The following is a 23,824-nucleotide window of genomic DNA, read 5'->3' as shown; positions in this document are numbered from 1 at the left end:
ACAGAAGATGCAACATATCAACTATGGTCACAAGTTCCATCGTTACCAATAAAGTTCAATGGAACTAATGACCATAGTTAGCTAACAATACTTTTGGGAAACAAAATGGGATTTTATGGGTTCATAAAAAGTACTGCATGTCCACGGTTAAATATACTGCTGGATCTTTAATGTTGTGGGCCTGTTTTTCTGCTGGAGGTCCTGGACGTCTTGTTCTGATGCATGGCCGCATGGATTCTATCAAATACCAACAAATAAAAAATCTAAACCTGACTGCCTCTGTAAGAAATCTTATAATGGACCATGTTTGGATCTTCCGTCTGTGTACAAAATGAAGCTTATGCTATGGCCATCCCAATCCTGTAGAAAATAGGTGGGGTAAACTGAAGAGAAGCACCACCATCTTGGCAAAAGGATAATGCAATAATTGTGGCCAACATGAACTAGAAAAAAAAAACATTTGTTTCACTCACACACTTTCAGTTGTTTAACTTGGAATTTTGTGAATATTTTTGAATGAAAGATCAAAGGGATAATCAATGCAGATTTAATTTCACAGTCACCTTTGGTCATATTTAATAAGGCTTCCAATATTAGTGAAGGGCACTGTAATTAATATTACTCAATACTTAAATGTATAATTACACTGTAACAAGGGCATCTTAGAATAAAGTGTAACCCAAATAGTTTCTTAGTACCTCTAAAACACATATCAATGCCTTATTCATAAAGTATTAAAGTATTATGAACTACTTTACTTCTAAAATCGATACTATTAGAGATAAAATTGCAACCATTCAGCCGTCAGCTACCGTATCACATAAGACAGTGCACTATAGACCCCCTGAGGAACAGTTCCACTCATTCTCTACTATAGGAGAGGAAGAATTGTATAAACTTGTTAAATCATCTAAACCAACAACATGTATGTTAGACCCTATACCATCTAAGCTCTTAAAAGAGGTGCTTCCAGAAGTCATAGGTCCTCTTCTGACTATTATTAATTCCTCATTGTCATTAGGATATGTCCCCAAAACCTTCAAACTGGCTGTTATTAAGCCTCTCATAAAAAAGCCACAACTTGACCCCAGAGAACTTGTTAATTATAGACCAATCTCGAATCTCCCTTTTTTGTCCAAGATACCAGAAAAGGTGGTATCCTCACAATTATATTCCTTCTTAGAGAATTATGGTACATGTGAGGATTTCCAGTCAGGATTTAGACCGTATCATAGTACTGAGACTACTCTCCTTAGAGTTACAAATGATCTGCTCTTATCATCTGATCGTGTGTGTATCTCTCTATTAGTTTTATTGGATCTTAGTGCTGCGTTTGACACAATTGACCACAACATTCTTTTGCATAGACTTGAACACTTTGTTGGCATCAGTGGAAGTGCATTAGCATGGTTTAAATCGTACTTATATGACCGCCATCAGTTCGTAGCAGTGAATGAAGATGTATCATATCAATCACAAGTGCAGTATGGAGTACCTCAAGGCTCAGTACTAGGGCCGCTACTCTTCACGCTTTATATGTTACCCTTGGGAGATATCATCAGGAAACATGGTGTTAGCTTTCACTGTTATGCTGATGATACACAGCTCTATATTTCCTCGCAGCCTGGTGAAACACACCAATTTGAAAAACTAATGAAATGCATAGTCGATATAAAAAATTGGATGACGAGTAATTTCTTACTGCTAAATTCAGAAAAAACAGAGGTGTTAATCATAGGGCCTAAAAACTCTGCTTGTAATAACCTAGAACACTGTCTAAGACTTGATGGTTGCTCTGTCAATTCTTCGTCATCAGTTAGGAACCTAGGTGTGCTACTTGATCGCAATCTTTCCTTAGAAAGCCACGTTTCTAGCATTTGTAAAACTGCATTTTTCCATCTCAAAAATATATCTAAATTACGGCCTATGCTCTCAATGTCAAATGCAGGAATGTTAATCCATGCATTTATGACTTCAAGGTTAGACTATTGTAATGCTTTGTTGGGTGGTTGTTCTGCACGCTTGGTAAACAAACTACAGCTAGTCCAAAATGCAGCAGCAAGAGTTCTTACTAGAACCAGGAAGTATGACCATATTAGCCCGGTCCTGTCCACACTGCACTGGCTCCCTATCAAACATCGTATAGATTTTAAAATATTGCTTATTACTTATAAAGCCCTGAATGGTTTAGCACCTCACTATTTGATTGAGCTCCTTTTACATTATACTCCTCTATGTCCGCTACGTTCTCAAAACTCAGGCAATTTGATAATACCTAGAATATCAAAATCATCTGCGGGCGGCAGATCCTTTTCATATTTGGCGCCTAAACTCTGGAATAATCTACCTAACATTGTTCGGGAGGCAGACACACTCTTGCAGTTTAAATCTAGATTAAAGACCCTTTAATCTAGATCTCTAAATCTCTTTAACCTGGCATACACATAACATACTAATATGCTTTTAATATCCAAATCCATTAAAAGATTTTTAGGCTGCATTAATTAGGTAAACCAGAACCGGAAACACTTCACATAACACCGTACTTTCTACATCATTAGAAGAATGGCATCTACGCTAATATTTGTCTGTTTCTCTCTTGTTCCGAGGTCAACGTGGCCACGAGATCCAGTCTGTGTCCAGATCAGAGGGTCACTGCAGTCACCCGGATCCAGTACGTATCCAGACCAGATGGTGGATCAGCACCTAGAAAGGACCTCTACTGCCCTGAAAGACAGCGGAGACCAGGACAACTAGAGCCCCAGATACAGATCCCCTGTAAAGACCTTGTCTCAGAGGACCACCGGGACAAGACCACAGGAAACAGATGATTCTTCTGCACAATCTTTGCTGCAGCCTGGAATTGAACTACTGGTTTTCGTCTGGTCAGAGGAGAACTGGCCCCCCAACTGAGCCTGGTTTCTCCCAAGGTTTTTTTCTCCATTCTGTCACCGATGGAGTTTCGGTTCCTTGCCGCTGTCGCCTCTGGCTTGCTTAGTTGGGGTCACTTCATCTACAGCGATATCATTGACTTGATTGCAAATAAAAACAGACACTATTTAAACTGAACAGAGATGACATAACTGAATTCAATGATGAACTGCCTTTAACTATAATTTTGCATTATTGAGACACTGTTTTCCAAATGAATGTTGTTCAGTGCTTTGACGCAATGTATTTTGTTTAAAGCACTATATAAATAAAGGTGATTGATTGATTGATATTCTGTATGAGCATATTTTATATCCCGTAATCCTACCCCATACCTAAATTTAACTACCTTGCTGATAAGGAGCATATTAGGAGTTTATTGAGGGAAAACGCTTATTTAATAGTGAATCTGTGTTCCTTAATCTAAAATGTTAGCAAAAATGTTAGATTTTATTTTTGATTCTGGGAGTGGGAAAAGGGAGAGGGAAAAGGATCAGCAGAAGACCTTCAGGTTGGACTGGATGTAAGACTAGTGTACCAGAATTTTAAGAGACAATTTCCCAAAAGAGAAAATGTGAGAAGCAGGTCAAAAGCTAAAATCTCAGTCTGACGTATATGTAACCTTATTCCACGTCTAGGAGAAATGTTTAAGATGTTATAGAGATTTCATTTTTGATTTTCATAAAAAAAAATTCTCATGAAAATCCATTAACAAACACAGAACCACATCTTATTACAATATCACTAAAATGCAAGTATATTAAAACAAACAATTTGCTGACTTACGTCCAACCCTAGCATGTTCATCCTCAGGCTTTCTCAGCATTCAGTATTTTATGCTTCTTAACAGCACTGTCACAGACATACTCCTCAGACCTTGAGGATGCAGAATGAAATTTCTTTCAAAGCGCTCGCTTCAAAGCCAAGACATTTTGAACTGCTTGCTCGAAAACAGCTCTCAGAAAATAATTTCCACAGATGAAAGAGACGCCACTAATCTTACTAAGGCAAACGTTAGAAACATTCATCACTTCTAATGTTTACATCCTGCAGAATAACAGCAAGCAAAAGTACAAGGTGCTTGATTAAATCACAGCGGATGATACATCGTTTCTTGTAGATGTCAGAGCTTATGCAAAACATAAGATAAAAAATGGGTTCTACATATGAAAATACTTAACACACAATGCACAATAATTTAGTAATTTTACTAAATTGCTGCTAATTTCATATTTCTTTCTCTACATCTAATCATTCTCTCTTTTTCAGTTCCCAGAAGATAGGATGATTTTAGCAAAGGATATCCATTTGATAATAATGTATGTTCTTATTTCTTATCAACAGTATACCTATATGTTACCTGTCACAAATAGGCAAGTATGACATCATAACTGTTGAATAATGTTAAGCAACAGCAATTACAGTCCAGCATCATCTTTTTATTCTTTGTCCCTTTTTTTTCTTTTTTTGTCCCTTTTTTAAAAGTATATACATTTAGCTCATAACAATATTTTTATCTACAAGGTTCGCTGAAGATATTACTGTCATCTTGCTTATTTACAGCATTCAGTATTCAAATACAATACATAAAAGTGTAGATTGTTATCAGTAAACATGTTAATATGATAATTTGGATGTTACACTATTTAAAAAATGGTATCAAATTCAAGAATTGTTCTGTTTCATTCGTATAATGCATTATATTAAGAACAATTTGTAAATGGCAAAAACTATATAAATTTCATATGAAGTCAAATGTTCTGATTTCTAGTGTAAAATCTTTCCAAAAGAAACTGGTATAGCAAAAGGAGACATAGATCAACAAACTATAGTTTACCTGTAAATGTAAATTTTGAAGGGATGAGTTTAGGAGGGAAGGGCAAGGTGGGGTCGAGCACCTGAAACAAACAGAGCTGTGAAGTTTGGATCAGTATATGTGTAGACAGACAGAATAATCTGATAGAGGCTTATTCTCAAACTGCAACAACCCCTTTTTTACACTCAAATCAATGATCAAGAGTTTGATCAGCTAGAGACACATCCATAACACGAAGGCTGTGTGGGAAAATGTATATTCTCTAAGTGCGTACAGTAACAGTAGTATGTGTGGGGAGCAGTAATATTAATATGGGGACCAATTCATTTTAGCTGTAGGAACTTTTTGCCTACTGTTTAATGCTGTGAATTTGGACATACTGCTCTTTTACTGCTCAATTACTTGGTTATTTCATGTCATCTAACTTAAATAACAGCATGATGTCATTACATGGACCAATGAGGTTTGGTATTATTGGCATGTTACTATATTAATTGTGGTCTGTATATCTGTATTTTGTGTTTGGAACTCTTTTAGACGTTTTTGTTTTTGGAACATGATCATGCTATTAAACTGAAATAAGACTCAGACTCGGTCAGGTCAGGCACTAATGTTATGTGATGGTTCCTGACTCGCTGCTTCAGTTTCTCCCAAATGTGACCATGGAACCTTAAGTGTCATTTTTTTCTGAATGAATAAGCTTTCCATTGATGTATGGTTTATTAGGATTGGACAATATTTGGCCGAGATACAATTATTTGAAAAACAAAAACAAAATGCCTTTAAAATTGTCCAAATGAATCCTCAACAAGACATGTTACTAATCAAAAATTATGTTTTGATAAATTTACAGTAGGAAAATATCTTAATTGAACGTGATCTTTAGTAAATATGCTAATTATTTTTGGCATAAAATAAAAATCAATAATTTTGACCCATACATTGTTTTTTTGGCTAATGCTACAAATATACCCCAGCGACTTAAGACTGGTTTTGTGCTCCACGGTCACAGATGTCTTTAAAAATCTGATATATTTAAACTTTCCTAAAAAAATTTATCAAAAGTTTATCACACTATGAAGTGCCTGAAATGTGAGCTACATGGCTGTTGTGTTTAAATCCACAGATATTAAATATTCTGCATACAGTATAATTCAAGTAGGTCATTACTTGCCATGAAGGCAGAGGTGACACATTACAGTTGTAATGACCACTGAACTCATTTGTCCCACAGCATTATTCCATCTTCTCACTGAAATCATGTAGAACTGATAGCAGCTCCAGTGATATGTTTTCCAAATGGCCTGGCATGTTCATTTGGGTACAATTACTTACACCAGTCAGGTCTGCTGCAGACATTTGTCACAGAGGCATTCACATTACCGGATTAATTCCTTGCAATTTGCCTGACATGCATTTTCCCTCACTGTGCCACCACTGTAAGCTCTGAATCCTCCAGAAGAATTGTGGCTTCAGTTTTTTTTTTTTTTTTGTCCCTGCAGGTCTCTGTCGTCCTCTGGTCCTGCAAAACAACTGCTGTGGACTTATGGATCCTCCCAGTGGCACCTGATGGATCGATCTGGCTCTGGCTGCCCTGCCTTTTTGGTTGGTTAAACTAGTGTGTGCCCTTTAGCTATTATGGCAATAGCTTCTTAATGAACCTCGCCCTGTAGGGGGAAGAGACTAATAGTATTGGCCACTGTGCATTACATCAGCCCGCTCTCACAGAGCTTTTACCATTCTCAAACTCAGAACACGCAGAAGAGTTTAAGGGAAGGTTGAGTGCTCACATTCTAATCATCTGGACAAATGCACTGCTGCAGGCCAGGGGTCTAATAGGGAAAGTTGCAGGCTATTAGTGCCAAGAGAGAGGGTTTTAGATAAGCAGTTTGCACTAGAAGGTGCCATGGAGTGACCGTCCCGCCTTGGATCAGTGCCACAATGTCCCTTCGATCAGCGCCTGGCAGGCAGAGTCACGATGGGAGGGGTGTTATAACATTACTGGCAGTGATGCAGAGCAATACACAAAGGTGTCCTTTAGAGAAGGATAAACCAGGGTACAAAGCTGTCTGACCTGCACCCCGGAGATGGGAGAATGCATTGTGACTGAACTGAAAATACTATAGTTTGAGTACAACCATGCCATACGGCATACTTTTTAAAAGTAACTTACTAAATAATTAACAAATTAAATAATATAAAAAAAACAATAGTTATATAAATGCATAAACAAATGGTTAATAATAAAAAAGGGAACCTTACTTGAAGGCAAAGCATTAACTTTAACCTTTAAAACGTATAATTCTTACTATTCATAAATGTAATTATTATTTGAATGCGATGAAGAAAACTTGAGCTTAATAATGAGAATGTTGTCCTCTGTAGGTCTTCTGAACAAATGAAATAGATTTTTTTTTCATAAATGATGATCATATACACTGTTATCATATACATCATATACACTTGAATCAACAGTGAACTAAACTGAGCTGAATAATGGCACTGCTGTCTACTGTAGAGCCTATTTTGCAACATTATCATTGCTGTTTTATTTGTATTGTATAAATAAAGGTGAATTGACTAGACATATGATATATAGATATTAACAAGATATCTTGGAAGACTTTCTGTTTGTTATTCCTATTTGTGCCTATTTGTTGGGAAAGTGCCATTTAATAAAATGCTGACTGGGTGAAAAAAAAAAAAAAAAAAAAAAAAAAAACCTCACAGATATTTGGCAGAGAATTACTGTTTACTTGATGTGTATCTGAGCAGATGTTCCACCAGGTGGTGCAGAAAATGACTAATTGCTCTATTTGGAAGCCATATTTAAAAAAAAAAAAAAACACATCCAAACCATTGATCAGCCATTGCTGACTTGTAAAGTTCCTCTCCTCGAATGCTTTTGTTTCCAATAGCCTAGTGAAAGAGCTGGCAACCGAAAGCCAGTAGTCCTTAGCAGCAAACAGTAAAGTGATTGAACATGGAGAATCTAAAAGAATTTCTATATTTACTTTGTTTGATGAAGTCATGATGCTGATTAGTGTTTAATTTGCTTTTATTTGTGCATGACTGGACTTGATTTTCTGGTTTAGTGGTTAATCGAGGGACTTTTCCAGGAAGGTTTGACCAATCTTCCCAACGTACTGTAGCATTAAATGATTATAGTAGAAATACCATCACACGCAAATCAAAATGTTGCAGTGTCAGTAGTTTACTACAAGCCAATAGGCAATGGCGAATCTATGCCAAATGACACACGCTGTCATTAATAAATAGTCTTGTGAAAGCTTAGTGATAGCAGCTTATCAGTTAGTTGGTTGTTCTTCATTAAATTGTACATTCCAATGCATCCATTCAGCATATGAACAAACATGAAATGATAATTACCACTTCTGAGCTCATAAGTAGGACATTCTCAAGAGGACTTGAAAGCAGCAGGGGAGGAAGGAAATAATTAGAGATGTCTGATCTTTGCCGTCTGACATCTGTGTAACATTCAACATCGATTGAGGCAGCTTCACTGCACACATCAGACTGTGTATGCGTTTATATCAGCTGTGTTTAATTCTGATGATGTAGATGGGATTGTTGACTTTACTGTTGTCTGAACAGACAGAATTGTAAGCTGGCAGTCTGACGTTTGAGTCATACTGCACTGATAAAGCACCTTGGATATTTTATCTGACAGTTATATAAAAACAATGATTGTGTTTTTTTATGTCTGTCAGCTCAGGGCATACCAAAGTGCTCACTTACTGTAGCTCTTCTCTGTCAGCAGTGGTATTATAAATAATCTTTAATCTATTTTGTATTTTCTTGCAAATACACATGCACATTCAGGAGTAAACAAACATGCAATGTCCTAATAAAACTAGGTTATATATTATGTATATAACTAGGTTTTGGCTGTTTACACTTCACAAATCAGTCTTTGTATGATATCCAAGAACTGTGAGAGTTATAGAGAGCAGGGCCCGGCTCCCCAAAACGTTCTTATCACTAAGTAGTTCTTAACCTCTCTCTTAACCTTATGGCATGATTCCCAAAACGTTCGTACGCTAAGTATATCTTCGGTAAGTCACACTTTCGTAAGGTTGGTCTGGACCATTCGTAAGCTCTCTCTTAGCGTTGTTTGAGCTCTAGACTCTAGTCGCTGCCACTGTGCAGCAGTCTTTAGAAATCAGCGCAGCACAAGTCAAACTATGGTATGTTGACAATATTGGACTCAACAATGATTTTATGTTATGGACATTTTAAGACTCATAATAAATTATGTTCGCAATGGATACAGGCCTATTTATCAGAACTACAGAACTAATATGGTGGTAATTAGCCTAGGCTTTTCCGTAATGTAATTAAATCGAATTGGCAATCACTTTTGATAATTAAAATCTGGCAAACAATTTGGCTCTAAATGGCTAAGATCTATAAATGGGTAATCATGGTTGTGTCCAGTAAGTGACCAACTATGGCAGCGATCCAATGTGTCCTTAATTGAATCAAAGATGGAGCCGGATGCCAAGACGTTTAGTCCATGTAAAATTTTTTATTAGGCAAAACTTAAGCCCTTTTGACATTTTGCCTGACGTGGCTATATATATATATATATATATATATATTAGGGGTGTAACGATACGCGTATTCGTATTGAACCGTTCGGTACGACGTTTTCGGTTCGGTACGCGGTACGCATTATGTATACCGAACGGTTCGTTGGAGTATTTAATTATATTTGAAAAAAAAAAAAAAAAAGAGAGAGATAGAAATATAATGATATGCGTTCAACAAGGTAGCCCAATAACCCAAACAACGTAACAGGCAACGCCCCTGACACTCCCGAAGAAGAAAAAAACACCATCTTATATGTTTATGTTAGGCTACTCAGCAGGCGCTCGCTCACTAAGTACGCGCTGAAGGCTCGTTGCAAAATAGCCAATGCGTTTAACAGACTAGAAATGAGAAGATCCCCCAATAACCAACAGGTCTGGTGTTTGGGTGCACTTTGGATTCCCTTTAAGCTATAATGGTGATGGCAAGAGAGTGGTGGATAAAAAAACAACGGTATGTCGCATCTGCAACATGACAGGGTACACCAGCGGGAATACAAAAAAAAAAAAAAAAAAAAAAAAAACCCCAGCGGGAATATCTGGGATATATGCGTCAGTACTATCTGGGAAAAGACGAAAAAAAGGAGAAACATGCACGCAGCAAACTATCCCTGCAGCATTTAGACACTATAGCTTACAGGGAATCCAACCCAAACACCAGACCTGTTGGTTATTTTAGGATCTTATATTTCTGGTCTGTTAAATGCATTAGACATTTTGCAACGAGCCTTCAGCGCGTGCTGAGTGAGCGAGCGCCTTAGGGGCCGTTCACATATCGCTCCTAAAAACGCATGGAAAACGCTAAGCACGTCTTTCTCCTTCTTTCCAAAGCGCTCGGGCAGAAGCGCTCATGAGGCGTCTGTCTTTGCTAAGCAACAATGACGTGCTCTCTCCATGAGACGCGGAAATTTCAGCGAAGGATAAATGGATTTGCAGCTCTAAAAATCGCTTGCAGTAGCTCTGCTACTAAATTTATTTCAAAATTGCAATCCATATACAACTATGATCAGCTGTTCCTTCATCTTGGCTGAGCTCTCAACCTTGTTACGGGAAAGGATGAAGCTGATTGGTTGGTTCTTGTCACATGACCCGCGGTGCGCTTGCGGCATTCTGAAAAGTTGAGATGTTTTTACATTTTGCTGTATCTAAAACGTATCGAACCGAACCGAACCGAACCGTGACATCAGTGTATCGTATCGAACCGAACCGTGAATTTTGTGAACCGTTACACCCCTAATATATATATATATATATATATATATATATATATATATATATATATATATATATATATATAAACGGCCATAAACGTGCAGGTTACAGTGGACCACAGGGGTGTGATCTCAGACCTGGTGGCAATGTCCAGCAAAACTTCAAGTTCCTCTGATGAGAAGCTTGGTGCCCTTTTTTACATTGCTTCCCCACCATATTATGTATTTAACTCTCTCTCTCTATCTCTCTCTCTGTTCATTGTAGATAGGTTGCTTTTTATTGAAAACATTAACCAATGGCAATCAATAACGCATTAAACAGAGGTAACTGCAGCTGCTTGCCAATCAATTCTGATTGTAAAGTACCTTACCATTATATAATTTTTATAAGTCATTAAAACCCATGTGAAGAAGCGGCACAAGTGGCACAAAGGGATAGCGTCTTGAGCTCAAACAACGCTAAGAGAGCGCTTACGAATGGTCCAGACCAACCTTACGAAAGTGTGACTTACAGAAGATATACTTAGCGTACGAACGTGTCGGGAATCGTGCCACAAGGTTAAGAGAGAGGTTAAGAACTACTTAGCAATAAGAACGTTTTGGGGAGCCGGGCCAAGTTCAATTCAGATTGGACTTGCCTTTTATTGCAAGAACTTCATATCACGTTTCCATTACAGAAGATAAAACAAGAACAATGCACAAAAAGAAATAGAAAAACATATTCAGAAATACAACGATTCTCATAATCAAAAGTTGATGCTGGAATCTAACATCAGTTAATACAGTATTCATTAGGGGTGTAACGATACGCGTATTCGTATTGAACCGTTCGGTACGAGGCTTTCGGTTCAGTACGCGGTATGCATTATGTACCGAATGGTTCGTTGAACTAATTAATTATATATATATAAAAAAAAAGTGAAATATAATGATATGCATTCAACAAGGTAGCCCAATAACCCAAATGACGTAACAGGCCACGCCCCTGACACAAAGGCGTCTCTATGTGGTATGTACTGAAACCTTATATATTTGCTTAGCGGTTTTGGAAAATGACTAAGTTCCACTTTATGTCGTCTTTTTTTTTTTTTTTTTTTTTTTAAGCTGTACATGTGGAAAGTGCAGTTTGATGACAACATCGCATGTTGTTTACTTGATGTGCTTACGCGCTGATAGCTAAGTTAACAACACAGAGATATTTGAAGAAGTTTTACTCACCGCATGCGGTTCCAACACACGATCGTGACCCTTTTTCGTTGGGACTGCATTATCCTTAAGAAATAAACGATGTGCAATCCGAAATGCAGGGAACAAACAAAAACACTGGCAAAACTCCGTTGATGCTCTGTAAAAATAAACTCCGTCCACTGGTCCCTTAATTCTATTTCTCTTTTGGTAATCTGTGCAGGGTTGTCTTGCCCTGGCAACCAAAAACACACTCCTTTTGTGACTTTTCGCGACACTCTCGCTCTGATCAGGCTGTGCTCAGCCTCTCAGTGCTCTGCTATACAGGAGCGCGCGCTCTTCTGGGAGAAGTGCCCTTAGGACCCATATAAGGAAATTCCACTCCATCTAACGTCACACAGAGCCATACTCGAAAAAAAAACTTTCATAAACTTGTGACAAACCGGAAGAGGTTTTTTTGGACCAAAAATACTCCTTCAAACGTACAACTTAATTTTTTAAACTTTGTCCATGTTTAGCATGGGAATCCAACTCTTTAACAGTGTAAAAAAACTCAGTATGCATGAAATAGCATTTCACCCCCCCTTTAAAATACATCTGCAGAACACACAATATTGGATTCGATAATACATTTCGTTCACACTTTTCTTCTTTTTTTTTATCAACACATTAAGAGCGGAATGAAATACAATATTTCTCTTGCCTTTGTAATGCATGTTAGAATGTAGCTGCAATGAAGTATCTTAGGAGCCAGCATAAATCAAATGCATGACATTGCGCACAGTGCCATAAAATGCTGCCTCTGTAACTTGTTTTTGGAACTTTACGTTGCATTCATTGATTTTACTGATGTAGAGTATCGATGTACAACAGTACTGTTCAGGTATTAATGAATTTGATCTCATTGCTAAACACCTAATCACCTCTGATCTAAGAGCACAGAATAGCTATCGCGCGCATCAGTAAGAAGATGAAACACTCTGGCCAGTCTTTTCAATGTAGAGCAGCTTATCCTCATTGAGATTCAGAGATTCACACGTCTCGGTCCAAGGTCTTGGTTCTCATTTCAGAGCTGTTGTTTGATTTCATTCATACTTAAACTTTTATGAATTCTGTGAAAAAAAAGCAGTGCATATTAATGTCAATTTACTAGACAATTCTCTTGAATTCTTGATTTGTTTTGTCGATCACTGCATTATCAAGTGTTTTTGTATGATGACAGAAAATGGTATAATTGCCTGCAGTACCAGACAAGAAATAAAAAATGCTTCATATGTCTTGTGCGATTCATTCTATCTTCTTGCATAATAAAAATAATTAAGACCTATATCAGAATTCCATGTCTTCATTCATAGATTTGTTTGGTAAGTTGGATGCATCAACAAGATATTGTAAAGCCAGCTGACCATTATTACAAAAATAATGTCAGCATTAGCTACATTTTAAATTAATGTAAGTTTTTTTTTTTTTTTTTGCAACTATGACAGCATAATTTTCACAATTATTGGTACCTTCGTCAACTGGAATAAAAAGACTGCATGAAATGGTTCTTGTCTTGCTCAAGAAACTGTTTATCGCCACAAATGCACACTTGCCAAGAAATAATAATAATAAAGCAAATTCCCTTAGAAAGTACATGTAAAACTATTTTTTGGTCTTATCCTCTGCACATTGCATCATGGAAGGGTGTTGCTAGGTAACAAGAATGTGAGGTGCACACAGTAAACACAAAAAAAAGCAAACAAAATTAATTTGCATTGTACCTTGCAAAAATAAAAAAAAAAGAGATGTTGATGAGCTAACAAATTGTTTTAAAAGTGTTTATCTCTGTAGGCTCTCTTTTAGCATGTTTTATTTTTGTTATGTGTTACGATTCATTCATATTGACCAGTAACGGTTGATGCTTCACTTAGTATAAGGATATTTAATTATATATATAATTATTATCCCCCAGAAATATTCACTCTTCATATCAGAGCACATGACTGACACCTAAACAAGTCATATTCAGTTAATTCTGCTGTTGTTATACTCTTTTTTCCCCCCCACATTTATATTGATCTATATATTTATTGCTCTCAGCCTTTTGAAAAATGTAGCTAGACCTTGTCTTCCCCACCCTTACAATGCTCCTCTTCACCTGTTAGTGTTCATTCAGATTGCAATAGCATACTCATCTGCCTTTTTCACCCTATCAACAGATACTGGCAGATATAGATCAGTCTCAGCTTTGGATATAAGGCTTGTCTGAAATGAAGTGAGGTGGAGTAGGGGTGGGTGATGGACCCTGAGCTGGTAATTCAGTTCCTCTCAGACCCCATCTGCCGGGGAGGCTGTTTCCATCAATGTGTGCTGGTGGCCTTAAAAGAGCTTTGGCGTTCTGTCATTGAAGAGCTGAAAATGCAGCAAGAATGATGTGGCAGAGAAGAGCTAGTCTAATCTCAGAGAAATTTAGAGAAAGAGAGAAATAGACTGTAGTACTAGAACTGAGTGAGTCTTCGGCTGAGAAGAAACTGACTGAGAGATAGTAAATCACAGAGGAAAGATGCATTGTATTTGACTCGGATGACAAATTGGTAAATGGCTAGATATATCTAGCATGAGGGAAAATGGTTTAAAAACAGTCTAATTTTTGTGATTAATTATATAATTCCACAATTACAATAAACTGAAGAATTATTGGGAATTAAGTATTAAGGTATTCTAGCACAGAAAAATAAAAATACATAAATAAATCCAAAATTAAGGTATATATAATAGTAAAGCAATAATATATCAAACTTCTGCGTGCTAATAAATATATAAATAAATAATAAAATATGTGAATTAAATACAGCAATTAAAGGCCAGAATTAGGAGAAAATAAAGACATAAAACCAACCTGCAACAATTACAATAATTAAAGATATTTGAAGATGATGTTTAGTACAAATGGCAAAAAAAAAAAAAAAAAAAAAACATTCATTAGTAATATGATTTAATGATTTGTACATTTTAACCAGTAGGTGCCAGTTTTACCAACTGTGGTTTGGTCTGTGTGAGGTCATAATGACAAATGCTAAGTTTGGTGAAAAAATATCAAAGCTTGGCAAAGATACAGCTCAATTTGTCACCATGCTATCAAATTCATTGATGGGGTGAACAAAAACCATTTTACCTATCGACACAAAATCCAGAAATTGTTGCTCCCATAATATGAAGATGATATGAATAGAATTTGGAGAAAATCTGACCAATGGCCTAGGAGGAGTTTGTAAAAGTGGCAAACAGGAAGCTCAGCCATTTATGGCCTGATTGGTGTTGATGTACTCGGCATAATCCAAGGAATGTAACATGTCACATGCAAAGAGGCAAAACTGTTCATAAGCTATTAACATTTATTTATTTTTTATATTTGTATCTTTAATGGCTTCATATATATGGTATAGCACTTTTGAACAATAGGTGGTGCTGTTACCAAAATTAATGTGTCATGGTCAGTGTGAAAATGGCACACACAAAGTTTGATCTGAAAATGTCAAAGCTTTTCAGAGATAACTTTACATTCATGGACGTTGAGTTTTCTTATTTTGGTCATGTCCTGTTCCTTGTTTAGTTAATTAATTAATTCCCACCTGTTCTCCACTCCCCAGATTACCACCCTTGCGTTTATAAGCCTGTCTGTTAAGTACCTCCCTGGTCCGCGATTATCAATGTTACTCTTATCTAAGTTACTGTCTGTAACCTCTGTTGAAGCTAATGATGTTTATTAAACTCCTCTTTTGATTTACTATCCTCCTCATTCGTCTGTTCTCTACGCCAGCATACACAGCCCGTAACAGAATCGCAGACCGAACAATTAGTTTAGCAGCGTTTTTCTTTCCCTTTTGTTTTTGTTATCCCCCCTCTCGGAATTGCAATCCAGCAGTCAAAATCCTGTGCCTGGAGCAACTGGACCATTCGCTGGAGGACCACACCAGGGACGTTCTCGATCTGGCGTGCCTTACCCTCTTCCCCGACTGCTCGCTCTGTAACTTTTATTACACAGGCCTGAGTGAGCGGTCCCAGAAAAGATTCTGCCGCTTTCGTGGAGTAGGTACTGGAGAAATATTGATCTTCGTTTACCATCTGCAACGCTGAAGAGGATATCTCACGCTGCACTGAGCGAAAGCCAGTGCCCACCGCAGCCGCAGAGCCTGAGCCAATCACTGTCGGAGAGCAAAGACTCGAGAGCGCGACTGACCAGGTGTGTGAGCCAGCAACACCATGCGTCATGGGATTACTGATGAACATCGAGGGCGTGGAGGAAAGCCCTGCCCACACTCCTGCGACTGAGTGTACCTTGCGGACCTTGTAGACTGGTTTGTGGAGGTTCCTGTTTCTCCGCTGGTTCCGCCCAGCTTTGATCAGATCAGATCACCTTTATTTATATAGCGCTTTAAACAAAATACATTGCGTCAAAGCAACTGAACAACATTCATTAGGAAAACAGTGTGTCAATAATGCAAAATGATAGTTAAAGGCAGTTCATCATTGAGTTCAGTGATGTCATCTCTGTTCAGTTTAAATAGTGTCTGTGCATTTATTTGCAATCAAGTCAACGATATCGCTGTAGATGAATCGACCCCAACTAAGCAAGCCAGAGGTGACAACGGCAAGGAACCGAAACTCCATCGATGACAGAATGGAGAAAAAAAACCTTGGGAGAAATCAGGCTCAGTTGGGGGGCCAGTTCTCCTCTGACCAGACGAAACCAGTAGTTCAATTCCAGGCTGCAGCAAAGTCAGATTGTGCAGAAGAATCATCTGTTTCCTGTGGTCTTGTCCTGGTGCTCCTCTGAGACGAGGTCTTTACAGGGGATCTGTATCTGGGGCTCTAGTTGTCCTGGTCTCCGCTGTCTTTCAGGGCAGTAGAGGTCCTTTCTAGGTGCTGATCCACCATCTGGTCTGGATACATACTGGATCCAGGTGACTGCAGTGACCCTCTGATCTGGACACAGACTGGATCTCGTGGCCACGGTGACCTCGGAACAAGAGAGAAACAGACAAATATTAGCGTAGATGCCATTCTTCTAATGATGTAGCAAGTACATATAGGGTGTTATGGGAAGTGTTTCCGGTTCCAGTTTACCTAATTAATGCAGCCTAAAAATCCTTTAACGGATTTGGATATTAAAAACATATTAGTATGTTATGTGTAAGCCAGGTTAAAGAGATGGGTCTTTAATCTAGAGTTAAACTGCAAGAGTGTGTCTGCCTCCCGAACAATGTTAGGTAGGTTATTCCAGAGTTTAGGCACCAAATAGGAAAAGGATCTGCCGCCCGTAGCTGTAGTTTGTTTACTAAGCGTGCAGAACAACCACCCAATAAAGCATTACAATAGTCTAACCTTGAAGTCATAAATGCATGGATTAACATTTCTGCATTTGACATTGAGAGCATAGGCCGTAATTTAGATATATTTTTGAGATGGAAAAATGCAGTTTTACAAATGCTAGAAACGTGGCTTTCTAAGGAAAGATTGCGATCAAATAGCACACCTAGGTTCCTAACTGAAAAGGGAACATCTCAGGTTACAAATGTAACCATGGTTCCCTGAGTAGAGAACGAGACGCTGCGTCCTCTATTTCCCTGCCATGCTTCGAACGCATGGTTCAGACGAAGAAGTGAATGACTGGTTCTCCCGCTGCCTGTTTACAGTCGTGCCAGTAGTGATGTCAGAGGCTGTAGCCGGCCAACAAGTTGGTGTTTTTTCAATGTATGCTTCAGACATGGGTCATGACCAGGTGTTTCCCATAGCGCCCCCTAGAGGACACAGTGTCTCGTTCCCTACTCAGAAAACCATGGTTACTTCGTAACCTGAGACAGTTTCTTTGACAGTGGCCTTCAGCTAATCTGCATTGTTTGGTCTCTTTGTTTCTCATTTTCCTCTTACAATACAATAGATTATCTATGGGGTTCAGGTCTGGTGAGTTTGCTGGCCAGTCAAGCACAGCAACACCATGGTCATTTAACCAACTTTTGGTGCTTTTCGCAATGTAGGGAAGTGCCAAATCCTACTGCAAAATTAAATCAGCCCAAATCAAGCATTGCACCCCAAATCATCACAGACAGTGGAAACTTAACACTGGACTTCAAGCAGCTTGGGCTAAGAGCTTCTCCACCCTTCCTCCAGACTCTTGGGCCTTGGTTTCCAAATGAAATACAAAACTTGCTCTCATCTGAAAAGAAGACTTTGGACCACTGGGCAACAGTCCAGTGCTTCTTCTCCTTAGCCCAGGTAAGATACCTCTGACGTTGTCTGTGGTTCATGAAAATCCTTGACACGTCTGTGTGTGGTGGCTCTTTGATGCCTTGACCCCAGCTTCAGTCCATTACTTGTGAAGTTCACTCAAATTCTTGAGTCATTTTGCTTGACAATCTTCATAAGTGTGTGGTTCTCTCGGTTAGTTGTGCATCTTTTTCTTCCACACTTTATGCTTCCACTCAACTTTATGTTAACATGAATCTTTATGTTGCAATCAAGTCAACGATATCGCTGTGAATAAATTAAGTGACCCCAACTAAGTAACCCAGAGCCAACAGCGGCAAGGAACCAAATCTCCATCGTTGACAGAATGAAGAAAAAAAACTTGGGAGACACTAGGCTCAGTTGGGGGCGAGAAACTGGGAGAAACCAGTTGGTGGGGCAGTCTCCTCTGACCAGACGAAACCAGCAGGTCATTTACAGGCTGCAGCAATGTCAGTGATTGCTTTTGGACAACTGTCAGATCAGCAGTCTTCCCCATGATTATGTAGCCTAGTGAACCAAACTGAGAGACCATTTTAAAGACTCAGTAAACCTTTGCAGGTGTTTAGAGTTGATTAGCTGATTGGCATGTCACCATATTCTAATTTGTTAAGATATTGAAATTGTTCAATGTGGGCCAAAATAATCACAATTAAAAGAACCAAAGACTTAAACTACTTCAGTCTGTGTGCAATGAATTTATTTAATTCATATGTTTCACAATTTGAGTTGAATTACTGAAATAAATGGACTTTTCCAAGACATTCTAATGTATTGAGATGTACCTGTAGGTCAAATGAGAACTGGTCCCCTGACTGAGACTGTTTTTTCCAAGGTTTCTTGTCTACATTTCTCTCAAATGATTTGGATTTGGGCTCCTTGGAGGCTCGGCTTACTCAGTTGGGGTTTAAACTATTGACTATCTAAAATGACACTTTTGAATAGAAACAAAACGTTAACTGAAATGAGCTGGATAAATGACACTAATGACTTCTGTAGAGCTGATTTGAATTTGTTTCATAATTGATTGACAGAGTTGAAAATTGACACAGTTACTAAACTGAAGTTAACCAACACAAAACTGATTCGAGCCAAATAACACTTCTGATGAAATGTACACAATTTCACTTGAGGTTCACTACAGTATCTGTAAATGTACTCAGGTATGTCACATAACCTGCTTGCTTGGATGTCGCTACGTCATCTTACTGCTTACTTGCTCTATTCTCTTTCTCTGTAATGCACTCAACTCTTCTGAACAGTGCACACTTCCTGTCAGAGAGACAGAGAGGGGAAGTGGCTTGGTTTTTTCTCAGGGATAAGGCCATTTTGTCGTTCTTGTGTTCTCCTAATACCCACATGCCTTACTCAGTGCCCCACTCTATTCCATTACTGGCAAGTCTCTCTCCTTCTCTCACTGAGTGCTTGCCGAAAACCATCCATCACATCCGGCTCCCCTGAAGCAGCACTGCTCCTGGTGGGATAGGAGTTGTGTGATTGACAAGATTAACTATGAGTCTCTTCTCCACACACCCTGCTGAAGCACCTTAGAGAGAAAGACAACTGGTCTCTAGCGTCTGTGTCTGTCTCTGTATGCACCTCTCCTCTTGCACTCATAACGCACAATTCTCTCTCCACTACTCACTGTAATTTAATAGCTGATTTTGTGACATACACTATGAATGTTAGGCTAGATTAATGCTGCAACTATACCACAGGCAGCATATGTACCTCAGACCACAGTATGTTTGATTCCCCTCGGACTACAAACCATTTTTCATAAATTAATATTAATATTCCCCTCACAAAACAGCCTACTTGACAGCATCAAGCCTGGCTTTAAAAGCAGATACTCTACAGAGACCACCAAACTCTTCTTTATGGAAACTATTTGGTTGGTAAAATCAAACTCCAAATCATCTTTCACTATTCAAGTGAACCTGTCTCCTGGATTTGACCAGTGTTGGGGATAACGCATTACACATAACATGAGTTAGATAATCAGATTTTTTTTTTCAAGCAACTAGTAAGGTAACAAATTACATGAATTTACAGGAAAATAGCTGAGTAACATTTTCAAATAAATGGCACCACTTACTTTACTTTGTATACTTCAGTGCAGAGGCATTGCCATGGGAGACTTTCCTCCTCCAAAACATGACCCTGTAGGTTGTTTGCTTATATAGGCTTATATGACATAAATTAATGTTTTAAAGTTAAACACCCTCTAGCGGTGTAAAATAATTCCAGAGTCTTGTCTGTCATCATCATGATGTATGACTATCATTACAAATCAAAATTCATGTTCATTTAAATGCAGTGGAGGATTTTGAGACTTTTTATATGGTCCCTTAACCACAATTAGTCATATTTCCATTTCTTAAACCATGTTTACATTTTTGCATTTGGCAGACATGTTGGAAAATGATTTTGTAGTGCGTGTGCATTTTCTTGAGCATGTGCATTCCCTGGGATCGAACCCATGATCACATTATAATGAAACCCAAATTATAATGCAGATAAAAGAGTAGAATGCATTAATATGAAAGTTAGATAAACATTGAATTGAATTTTATTAGACAGTAACAGATATAAATGCATACAAAGATGCCATCACAGTGACAATTATACATTTATCAGAACTGTCGAGGATAACACAATAAAGTTACACAATTATTTCCATTGTGGTCCTCTTTGTATACTGATTAAGATGTACAGGCAAGCCACTGATTGCTAAATGATACATTGTGCACTCAACCCCATCCAAATACAAAATAAAATACACACAAATACATACACTGCAATAATAAATATTAATTACAACTACTATAAAATATTAAATCTAATTAGCATTTAGCAACAATTCACCACATGCTTGATTAAAACAGTGATCTGACTGGCTTAATTTCATCTTAACTGGGAGTTTGTTCCATTCCAATGCAGCCGTGTACAAAAAAGGTGTTTTGCCCAGAACAGCTCTTAAATCTACAAGGAATTATGTCAGTGGCCCTGCCTTTAGTTGTGTAGCTATGATATTTTCTAATAAGCTTAAAATAGTCTTTAAAATAACGTGGCTCATTCTTATGCAAAATCTTTCTTGTTAATCTCAGTTTCAACTGTCTCACGTGATTTTCGACTGCCATTTTAATATCTTAAGTTCTGGAGGGCTGATATGTTATTGAGGTTTAAAATCAACCGACTAATTTATTCTTTGCCGATTGAAGTTGAACTTTTATCCTCTTGCTACTGTGTGCTACTGTACCAAGTAGTACTGGCATAATCAAAGTGTGGCTGAATTAAAGCATTTGCCAATATTTAGAATCTGAGATTTACGTGCCAGAAATTGTATTCTTGTATTCTTTGATAACCCTTTCTTTCTGCACTCACAGAGCTATCCAAATCACACTACAAATATTTAATACAGTTTTTAACTTCAATCTGGATACCACCCAAATAAATGGTGAGCTCTGGAGTCCTACTCAACATTATTTTTTAACCAAATATAATAGATTCAGTTTTCCCTAGATACAAAGACAATTTATTCTCTATCAGCCATTCACTTATATTCTCTAACTCATCACTTTAATGGTTCTCAATAACGTTTATGTCCTTATGGGAAAACACCAAGGCTGAATCATCCACATAGAGAAAAAGATTACAATTACAAGCAGATTTTATATCATTTAAATACAAGAGAAACAAAAAAGGTCCCGGGACACTACCCTGTGGCACCCCACACATTATTTATCTTGCCTTAGACAGATTGCCGTGCACAAACATGACATTTGTTTTCATTTATTTTTATTTATTTATTTATTTATTCATTGAAGACTGCTGATTTTATTTTTTTATTTTTTTCTCCTGCATCTTATTCTTCATGCAGTCCAGAATGTTTTGACCTGCAGCCTTTACTGTACATAGCATAAAAAGACATGCAACTGAGTAATTTCTTACTGCTAAATTCTGAAAAAAAAAACAAAAAAAAAAACAGAGGTGTTAATTATAGGACCTTAAAACTCTGCATTTAATAACCTAGAACACTGTTGAAGACATGATGGCTGCTCTGTCAATTCCTTCGTCATCAGTTAGGAAACTAGGTGAGCTATTTGATAGCAGTCTTTTCTTAGAAAGCCACGTTTCTAGAATTTGTAAAACTGCTTTTTCCATCTCAAATATATCTAAATCATGGCCTCTCATTGTCAAATGCAGAAATGTTAATTCATGCTTTTATGACCTCAAGGTTAGATTTTTGTAATACTTTATTGGGTGGTTGAATACAAACTATTCTATTTCTGTATTTTTACACATTTACAAGGTGTAGCTCGATAATTTAGCTTCATAATAGCTGATTAATTTTCCTGAAATGTATATTGTTTACTTATTTTTATATCCATTCAACATGCTGACCCGGACACAATTATTTTTGCAGACTGTTCTGGCTGTCACTGAGAAGAATTTTTATTTTTTTTTGCCTGGACTTCTTGGAAATTTTAATTGGATATCTCTGCTCTATGCTTTCTCTCATGCAACATTCTTCAAAACGAGATGCAGAAGTGAGAAGAATATCAACTGAACCAGTAAGAAAAGGCAGTGGTTGCTTACTAAATTGGGATGTGCAGCAGAGCCTTGAGGAGCTAATACACACTGCCATGCACCCTTGCACCTGTGAAGATGTATCATAAACCAGGCTTGTTGGTGCTGTGAGATTTTTTTTTCACCTGATGCTAAAATATAAGTCCTGAGAAGTCACACCTCTCTCTGTGACAGCCCTGGACTAGTAAGCATGCTAGAGTTTTTTTTTTTTTTTTTTTAATTCAGATCAGCTCAGCTGAATTTGTATTCACAAAGCAAATGGGATGCAGAGTTACAGTGCACTTCTTAATACAAAGTGCACTTTTTCATAACTGTCACAGCTTGAGAGCAGTTCCAAAATGAAAGAAAACCACCAAACATTTCATACATGTCTCAAAATCAATTTCAGGGCCCCTTACTATTTTGTATTAGGAAGTCCAATATACAAAATGAAACTTAAGTTAGAAAGAAAGTTTTTACATTACATACATCCATACAAAATATCTGTATTACAACACAATTTGGCACAGTTAGAATATTCATCAAAGCCTTTATCATTTGGCCACAAGTGCTCATCTGCAACACACCATATGTCCTGTCTGGTAATACACCTGGGGGAAAGATATCTTTTTCATGCCTGATCAGTTTCTGGCAATCTTGTGCAGATTGTCCAGGCATCCAAAAAAAAAAAATCATTGTTTCTGGTAGGAAAATATTATCATATGAATAGTAATCGTATAATTATTTTCCTTCATCAGGAGTACAGAAATCATATTAGGCTTTACAATGGTAAGTTGGTGTAGTGATATTGTTCTGAAATCTATTTTATGATCACAGGTGTACCAGGCATGACGTCGATGAAGATGCTTTAGAAAGTGCAGGCACCACAACAACCCAGATTGTGCTCAACACTATCTCACGACCAATTCGTATGTATTGTATGAGGTGACTAATTCGTATGAATTTGTACAAACTCATTAGTTTGATATTATACAATATATCTAGACCCTGGTGATGGGTAGGTTAAGATCCGGGGCTAGGTCATTTGTACGAATTCATATGAATTGAGGAGCTCTTAAAATATGTAAAATGTTGCTAAAATCTTAAAAATTTGTATGAGTAAGGCCGTACAAATTTATATGAATTAGCCACCTTGAACAAGAACTTACGTCACTAACTCAGTTGCTGGATTTCATTGTTATTGATTTTGCTTTCAAAGCTCATCCCAGAGC

This window comes from Carassius auratus, chromosome 19 (assembly GCF_003368295.1).
Source record: "Carassius auratus strain Wakin chromosome 19, ASM336829v1, whole genome shotgun sequence".
Classification (NCBI taxonomy): Eukaryota; Metazoa; Chordata; class Actinopteri; order Cypriniformes; family Cyprinidae; genus Carassius; species Carassius auratus.
This window is presented reverse-complemented; position numbering follows the sequence as displayed.